This window comes from Varroa destructor, unplaced genomic scaffold (genome assembly GCF_002443255.2).
Source record: "Varroa destructor unplaced genomic scaffold, Vdes_3.0 BEIS01000006.1, whole genome shotgun sequence".
In the NCBI taxonomy this organism is placed as follows: domain Eukaryota; kingdom Metazoa; phylum Arthropoda; class Arachnida; order Mesostigmata; family Varroidae; genus Varroa; species Varroa destructor.
Window position 1 is genome coordinate 4,517,706 of NW_019211459.1, and position 9,325 is coordinate 4,527,030.

General features: G+C 41.4%; 1 long non-coding RNA gene across 2 annotated transcripts in view; it reads left to right on the forward strand.

Moving 5' to 3' along the window:
• Positions 1-5,797, forward strand: part of LOC111253330 (uncharacterized) — a 33,341-nt gene extending 27,544 nt beyond the window's left edge. For both annotated transcript variants that reach the window (XR_015330621.1, XR_015330622.1), the window contains one exon: positions 4,873-5,797. This is a non-coding gene — a long non-coding RNA (uncharacterized LOC111253330). The remainder of the gene's footprint in view (positions 1-4,872) is intronic.
• Positions 5,798-9,325: the final 3,528 nt, after the last annotated feature.

A 9,325-nucleotide genomic window follows, 5' to 3' on the forward strand; every position in this document is an offset into this window, starting at 1 on the left:
AACGCAACGATCATATATCATAGAGAAACGTAGAGAACGTAACGTAAAGAAACGATCATTACATTTCCAGTAGGGCAAGTCCGACTCTCCTATAGTAGAAAGTTCTACAGAAAAAGGCGTTATATTTTGAAGCTTTTATATGTTACGCCCGAAAAGCCTTAACTAAATGATTAGTACATCGTTAATAAGACACAAAACCGCTTGGGAAAAACGATAATGGTAGTTTATGCTGTTGAGCGTAAAACTTGTAATAGACAGACAGTAATTTTCTGCAAATAAAGATGCGCCCATCAAGTTGAGGGGTCCTGGTTGTATGGAAAGGACAGATGTCTTCCCTGAAATAGAAATGGCCCGTGGAAGTATCGCAATACGGTGCAACCGCACCGTTAGCAGCTGAGCATCAGTATAATGGCCATCGTAGCAAACGACTCATGATTCAATGTGAGATAGCGTGATATTTTCAGTAAGTAATAAAAATATTAGGCAATATACACGTACGTCTTTACTAATAGATCTCGTAGTGGAGTTGAACGTAAATCAAAAGGATGAATAGATACGGACGTGCACTTGGCGCTGTAACCCTTCGATATCGATGAGGGAGAAGGCTGATACGAAGCCAGCGATAACTGGATTGGACTTCTGTCGAGCTGGTAACAATTCCAGTTATAAAAACCTATCATTTACCTGATTTTGATAACGGAACTTCCTGGGAAACTAAGTGAATTAATGACTTTTTGTGACCATATACGAAGCACTAAATAATTGACTGGAACTTCTATTGCTTTATCTATACAGGGGTTCTAGACATAACAAGAATGATAACAGAGAATCATTGATTTTGCTTAAGTGAGCAACATGAACCCTGATCTAGTGGATTTGTTAGTAGAGCAAATTATCCCTGCCTGCGCATTTTTCTCCGATCATTTGATTTGAGCAATACTTTTCATGTGTTTTTTCTTTTTTCAAGAGACGATTTTATGTCTTTCCGAACTAATCTGAATGGAAAATACGATATGAGGATCCATAATCATACTAACTGGTATTATCAGCTAGCGGAAATCTGTGCTAACAGTTAGGTGTCCCATTTGAGGCCAAACCACTATTATATATGGCTAACAATTTTATACCGTTTTATTGTTAGGAAAAATAAAAGTAGTGTCCCTTCTATTACATGGAGGTCGACAAATTCGCAGATAAACGTTTTCGGGAACAAGACTATAGTGCAATGTTTGGAAAAAATGGCGGAACAGTAATAAATGCATACTCTATTATAACAGATCGGCACAAATTCGAATCATAATACGGAATTCATAACACAAACTGATTTTCCTACCTAGATGTTTTGCGCGTATTATATTTGGACTATAAATACATAAAAGCCGGTGCGTTTTTGTGTTAGAAGGTCCGTTCTTTTTTGGTTTAATCCATCCTAAGCTTAAAGACAATAAAGCAGATGCTGAGTTTGCTAAGGCTTTTGCAGCTGTGGCCACGTAAATCAGGTTGTCGGCTTTCGACATTCGCACTAGAACGCCTTAACCAGACCGGATATAGCAATCAAAGCAGACCTATGTGTCACGTTTCAGAATTGTCGTCGAAGGCGAACGTGTCTAACCGACACTTAAGTGGTTTGCGTGCTGCTAAGGTCTATGCTGAATCGCAGAAGAATACTGCTTTACGAAGACAACGACTAGGTCGGCTGCCGCCGTCGCGTTCTAATGGGACACGTCGCATGCAGCGGACGACCTTGCGGACAAAATGCTTAGCAGGGCCTGGCGCATCGGACAGGCCATACCTCCTGTGCTTAATTTAAGAAGCATGGTACTCCCAACTGTGCCTTTCTCAGGCATTCCGATCCAATTGTCTATCGACAGATGCGCCAGGGAGGCGCTCACGATGATGACAGTAATGGTCTCATCGACACCTCTCTTTTCAGCACTCCCTGGACTGACCGAAGAAACCTGGGTTTTCTTTGCCATTCCTGCGTTTGTTGTTGGATAGTAGCATTCTGGCTTGGTTCTCTTTCCGGCTACCTTCTATTTCTTCGCCTTCCTCTAAGCCCGAACAGGGGCACTAGCTCGCTTAGGGTAACTTGTCCATTGTAGAGCAGACTACGATTATCTTGCGGGCAAACAAAGGCAGACCTTTTCACTTGCACTATCAGGCCAAGACAACAACTGTTACCCGTGCGAATGAACATCAAGTGTAAGGCAGAACGGGATGGCCCGATTTACCCTGACTCAGCCTGAGCAAAAAGTCACGTAGGCAGAGTTGCAGCGAGCAGGGTTATTGTTGTTGTTGCCAGCACGCAGCAATTGACCCAAGAGCAGCAAGAGGCCGAAGGGTAAAAGTAAGAATGTGGAGGAAAGAAGCCAAATGTTGTCTTCGTTTTTGCTGTCTTCTTGGGGTTTGCTTAGACCCCTTGAAAGCGGAATGCAGACGTGAGCAACAACGCCAGTGGGTGTCACGGGACGTGGAGAATGCATGAACAATGGAAACCTTGGAGGTTCTCGAGCGGCTAGCTACTAGCCCGGCTAGTCACCCCCGGTCCACTCGAAGCCAGCCACCCGGCTAGCCGAGGCGTGACGACGTGCCACGCCGCTCTGTTTTCCGTTCGAGTTTGCCTCAGCGACCTCTTGATCCGTTGTTGTTGACAAGGGTGGAGAAACGCGTATCCACCCGCCCACCGTCACAAGCGTTTCGTTGGAAGGGAGAGAACGAGAAAACACGGTCCAGAAGGGCGCGGAGAGAAGACTGGGAACGAGCACTGCGAAAAAAAATCGAATACAGAGATTCATTACGAGACCAATACAATTCTGCACAAGTAAATGAATGGTAAGGTAGGAAATGTGGCGTTTTCCTCAGTTTGGTTTTCATCACAAATTAGCAGACTTTCTAACAAAAATGAAAGATCCTTCTTCATGTGTTGCTAAACGCTGTTGATCTATCATATACGTCGGTACGTACTCTATATATTGAAACGATAGGTGGCAAGATGAAGAACACTTGTTGTATATTTGACCGATATCGGTCTTACTGTTTTGCGGGAGCTTATATTACCGTGCTGGAAGGTAATTCCTTTCTGGTTTTTCGCTGATCCCCAACGAATTGTGTGATCCGATTTGAATACATAGAAACTTAAGTAAACTAATACTGTTTGAAGGAATAAAATTTACACCTCGAATAAGCACCTCCTGTTACTGAGAGCGCCTAATTTCTCGAGCATGCTTCGATACACCTGAGAAGCGTTCATAGAAAAATGTATTTACATGTAAGTGGATAAGTTGTTAAAAGGTTGCCCTTGGGGAAAGGAAGTATCGTTGTGTCTGTTCAGTTCGATGTCTCTGTCTTTCAAAATATTATGACCGCAACAAACTGGAGTCTCAAATCCTGTACTAAACAGCGACTAAACATAACGACAAACTTCAATACTTGCACCTATAAATGTCAAAAGAAATTAAAGAATTTCAAGAACTTTTGGAAATTGACTGTTAGCATACTGTATATGATTATTCAACTCAAGGTGGGATGAGCATTAGTCGGCAGAACTTAAGACCAGTTCCCGAAATTTCTAATTCTGAATAAATACAGTCTGCATAGAGCCACAGGATCGATACGAGACGCACAAACGGCGGTTGAGTACGTCAATTGCTGCGCCAATACCAAAATATAGTAAAGCCATTGTTCTACTTTTCCTATTTCGAAAAAATACATTTTTGACGTAAATGCTGAGATATCTGTGTCCGTACCCGTTAGTATAGGCTCGCAAACCTCGTTGGACGCCTCTTGCTTACAAGAAACGTACTTTTTTTTTTTTGTTGGTTTTTAAATTCATTCAGCCTCTGTTGCATGTGAGCTCTCTTTAAAGCGTCAATTAGAGTACAGTGTGTGCCCGGTCTCCGAAGCAGAAAATTTCTACATTTTTTTCATAATATCGCCCTATATGCGAGGCCCTTACGACGAAATTTAGTGGAGTGAGACTGTTAACAACGGACGACTTTACATCGCTTACGTGACAATCGTTGAAATGGTATTTTACTAAATACGCGCCTGGTTATAACGAGCGTAGAGTTTCTATATACATATATGTAATAACGGCTCTGCAGCACTTGCATTTAACTGTATGTAAGGTAAGTGACTTACTTTATGGAAGAAAAAGCGTACTATCTGGGCCTTCGAAGAAGTGGCACTGTCTATGCAAGGTATGATGGGTTATTTCTTACAATAAATGTAAAAACGAGACATTTCAGGATATGAAAACAAAGGTTTGTATATGGTAAGGTAGGCATAAAAGTATCGATTAATTTTCACACCAGCTAACAAACGCAGAAAAAAAAAGTTATATAATTTTTGTTCTTTACACTCAGGTCACCTCGTGTTAGATTTTTTTTTTAAAGCTAGTTCTGATTTAACCCAGATACTCATAATTTCAGCATTAGGAAAAGAAAAGCCACAAATAAAGATCATATTTGATTTCAACTAAATGTCAATCATATACGGACCTCGCATTGTCAGTCATACACTAACGTAGGACATTTTATCGGAGGTAAAGTTTCTCAGGATACATGTTGGGTAATTTCCGCGCATCGCACAGGAGTAGGAAGCTATTGCTCACAAAGCTGAAACTGATGAAAGTTGTTCTTGTCAGAGGCGTAGAATCCGTCACTGTCTATGCTTGTAACGATAGCATATTGCTTCACATTCAACCTGCACATACTTCTTTATATATATATATTAATAATAATAATAAAAGAAACACACCATAAGTCTGCACGTGCACGACCGATCACTTTCATTCGCTCTGCAGGATTTGAACCGGCAACTCCCTTTCGAAACGCAATAATCTTAACATATAATTTCTCATCTATATTCTAGAATTGCGGGGCAGATACGGATACAGTACGGATGGAAAGCTGTTCGACATACGAAAGTTTTCGTTTTCACCGTGAGACGAGATACTCAGTCCCTGCTTGTTTAATTAGTGCTGTAAGTCTTCAGACTTTTTGTCATCATTTCTTCGTCAACGTCTTCACTCAGAAAAGCCATATCTGACCTATTTGTCTTATATTAACGGCTTGTAATTCAAATGTATAATGTCTACATAGTTCTAACGATTGTGGTGTTTTATAGCATGGTCAAGTTCATACAAATGTTAGCCTAATTTTTCCTGACGATCGGCTTATGTTGTAATTATTGTTTTTGTTCTATTGGAATAGAACTAGAGAGAAACAAAGCAGTAGACCCACAACTGACGCAGAATGGGGTCTGTAATTAGGTTTGCAGATATCTTCCTATCGATAAATGTTAGGGGTAACAATTACGAGAATGTATTTATTGTTCTACAGCAGTCGTGTTACAGTACTTAAAGAGTTTTTCCTTCTAAAAACAGCCGTTATTAATAATGGAAAGGGTGGAAAGGCTTAGTATGCTGTAAAATAGTACATGAGCCGTGTATTATGCCGATCCTATCGGCTTAAATCGATCTTGCCCACTAATATAACGTTTGTCGCCTTCTGCTGTCTAAGCCAGAATACTAAAAGTTGTGTCTGTTTTCCGTTTACAAGGTAAGTTTCCCAACCTGGGAACTTTAATTGGCTAGTTCTTCCAATATGAACGGCTGCTTTCTCCACGGAGTTATTAATTTTGAAAGCTTATTGAAACTTTAGGTTATTACCTAGGATTGAGAACACGGTGAGATATAAGCTAACTTCCAAATAAAGGTACAATGTCGTTTTGTAGCATTTAATAGCATCATATTTAAAGATTTCTATCAAAATCGATGTGCGATCACGAGATTGAGATGCAGTCAGGACCAACTCATTTTATCTTGATTCACTTTATTTTTTTTTTTACCCTGGATATTACCTCCTTGCTTCTGAGGCGTGTTTTTTTTTTGCCAGAAAATACAGAATTGCTTCAGTGTATCGGAAATGTTTTAAAGAGATTTGGCCTAATCTTTAGTGCTCGCTCTTGCGTTTCACCATGGTGGATTTAATGTTCAGGCCTCGTTCGGGAAATTTCGTCTTATTAGTTCATGCTTCGAGCGACAGAAGAGATCTTCGTACTGGCAACCAGCCCATAGTGTAAATCAATGCAGATGCGAGCTAGCACAAGTGAAATAGTTTTTTTTTTAATTAAAAAATTAGCATTAACGATCGTCGTTGGTTTAACCAGGACCCACTTGCTTTTTTAGCAGAGGATAAGCAAAGCGCAGGCGCTCAACAGCGCTCTAACTATTGCCAGATAAGGCCCTCCGGTCAAACAAGATAAGCACACCCTCGGTAAGCTTCAGTTCAAGTCCGCATGTCCTTGTGTCTAGACAGAACCTAATGCGAGGTACATTGCTCAATTGGGATTGAGGGATGTATGAATTACCCAGACTCATCTGGACCACATAGCCTTTCTTTGCAAACGAGTGTCAAGGGGACGGTGCTAGCGTGCGTAAATTCTGTGGCACATCTTAGCTGTATCCTACGTAGGAGGAAGAGATCAACCCCAAATCGCAAGTGAAGACCTCTAAAAGAGCTAAGCTTGGTGGATTTAAAGACGAATTCGCTATACGCCACTAGCCTTCGAGACTTTAAAATCTTCACTGGAGGTCACTGATGTGTTTCTGCGTAAGTTCAAAAATAGCGTAAGATATAGCTAAGGTTTACGACGTGCTGGAGAACATTTGCTCCGAAACGTATAACCTTCCGCTCAACACGAGACCGCCTCATGTGCGGACCACAACACGAGCGTTGTTCTGACCCTCAGTCTCAAGGGTGACATGTGAGAGTGCTGTACTTATTCTTAGTGGACGTGCTCTGTTAAAATATTTAAAAGCTCTGCGTCTACTATTGAACAAGGTTATTTTCCAAAAAACTATAGGCTTCTTCTCGTTATTACCTAAGCGAACAGATTAGGAATGAGACCATATCAGGATGGTTTCCAGCCACGAGTTAGCAAGAAGTTCGCAAAAACCAAACCAATGAATTTGAAAGAGGCGGTCCCAAGGCCAACGATAAAGAAGGCCCGGAGAGGTCAACAAATGTTCACCTTAAACGGCAAACGGCCATCGTTCAAGTGAGCATCAGCTATGGCGCCACCCTAAACAAGAGTGGGTGCCGTAGTTGCTCACGCTGCTTTAAAAGTCGAATCCTGCGTGGGGTTCAGACCGGTATATTGGGCAGTTTGTTGACGAAACTGCTTCTTTCTCACCAAATTCGAAATCGCTGGTGCAAGCCGAATTCGACACTGTAGGACTTTCACCAATATTAGGCTTAAGCTGAGCAATAAAAGAAGGGACCTCTATCGAAGAGGTTATGACCAACGTTTTCCACAAATGCTGCATTGTTTCCGGATCGCCTTTTCGGTCAAATACAGGAACAACAAGCAAGCCTCAAAGCTTTTGTGTTTTTTTTAAAAATGAACCGTTAATAAAAATGTACAGTATATCCAGTCACAATTCATGTTTCAACAGATCACCTAATTTTTGCACACGTTTACCTCACCACTTCCAAGTTTACAATGATGCCATTTGACATGCTACTTCAATAGACTTTTCGTGACTACTTTCTTTACAAAAATTTATGGCAGAACATATCTTTAAGGGAAAGGTTGTATCCTTTGCGGTACCATGATGCTGCACGGTAATTTCGGACTAGAAATTTTTGGAATGGAAGACGTACGTGGTCTTGCTTTCGAAAAATTCGAATTTGAAGAGAGAGTATCGCATATAAGTACAGTAATTTTCGTAGTAGTTTTTCTATCTACTACTACTACTACTACTACATAGAGTTGTTCATACATTCCTGCAGGTTGTGCTGCCTATTGTATAGTACTGATGCTGGTTTCAATCAGTTAGCCGTTAGAAAATATTACTACCGGTATTTTTATCGGATTACGCTGCTAGTAACACCGGGATTAGTTTCATCGGTAAGTAAGCTCTCGATCTTAATTTGCTGCGACAATGTAGTCTGACAGGATCAATGGTTCGCGTATCACGATTAATAGGATTTTCGGTATTCCTGCTATGCTCACCCCCTAGTGCGCTGACTTAAGACAACACAAGGCGTATCTTGTGTCAGCAAAAGCTGTTTGTAAACTGCGTTCGCACGGCTTCACGTCGGGTTGTGCGGCATGCAAGCATGATCCTCGGTGCCCAGGTTTCAAATTTTTGATAATTAGACCTTTTACACCTATCGCATTAACATCGTAATGTTTCTGGCCTTTTCTAGCCTGTAAACCAACCCCTTTCGTTGAATGTTGTTTATTTTTCTAGGGAGAGGTCTGAATTACGTAGCCTAGCCAAGGGGTTGTTGTTTGGCTATATTTCGAAGGAAAATGTGCAATTTACGAGGGCATTTAGCGTCTCTGTTGACTGCGGTTCCGTTTTGCCTTCTCTAATCTATATGAGACCGCACAACTTTTCTTTGAAAACTATTCCACTGTATCGTATTCATAAGGTTATTTAGCAAACTTTTACGTATTTTTGCAAATTTCTCAATAAAAGGACGTAACATGACATGTTTTCGTCTATTTCATTTATTTTGATTATTTATGCTACATGCTATGTCTATATGCTTGTACTATATATTGTATATTCGCTATTTTTTTTAATCGCATAACGGGATTTTTGAGAATTTCGAAAATTAGGGTAACGAGAATTTATGCAGTGAGAGATGCCGCTAATGAATGGTAGATGAAATTTAGTTTTTCTTTGGGCGCGAAATCCGGGCGCGAAATCCAAAAATACGTCAGGTTTTTCAAATAATTTCTTTGCCTGAAATTTGTTTTTCTTGGGCGCGAAATCCAAAAATGCGTCAGGTTCAAATCGAAGGTCCCTGCCTTTGGAGAGGCAATCTACATAGCGGAGAGGCTAGCCGCCGCATATCACGAGCAACCAGACGCCTCCAGCCTTTCGCCTTTTTCTATGAAGGACGCTCCCTATTAATGATATTGACTGTGCGAAACGTGAGACACAACGGAGCGAACCATCGTCTGTAGTGGTTAACTATGTATCGTGGCTTTACAGTACCGTACGTTGAGTTACTTAACCAGATTAGTAGTACTATAGAAAAAACCTTTATTGTTTCAGGGTTACCATCCAATACCGGCGGCAGGCACCCTTACCAACCTCGGTGGCAATGTCCAGGATGCGGCAGTGGGGGCTGCGGCACATAACACGCTCCAGGGCTATGGGCACACCCGTTGTAGGCAGCAGGAGGGTTATACCCAATGTAAGGATTGTAAATTGCTGCAGGATTGTAGGCCCCATACGCGTAACTTACAGGAGGAACCGGCATAGGTGGGCCTGTTGGGCTGGGCCCACTGGTCATGTCATGTC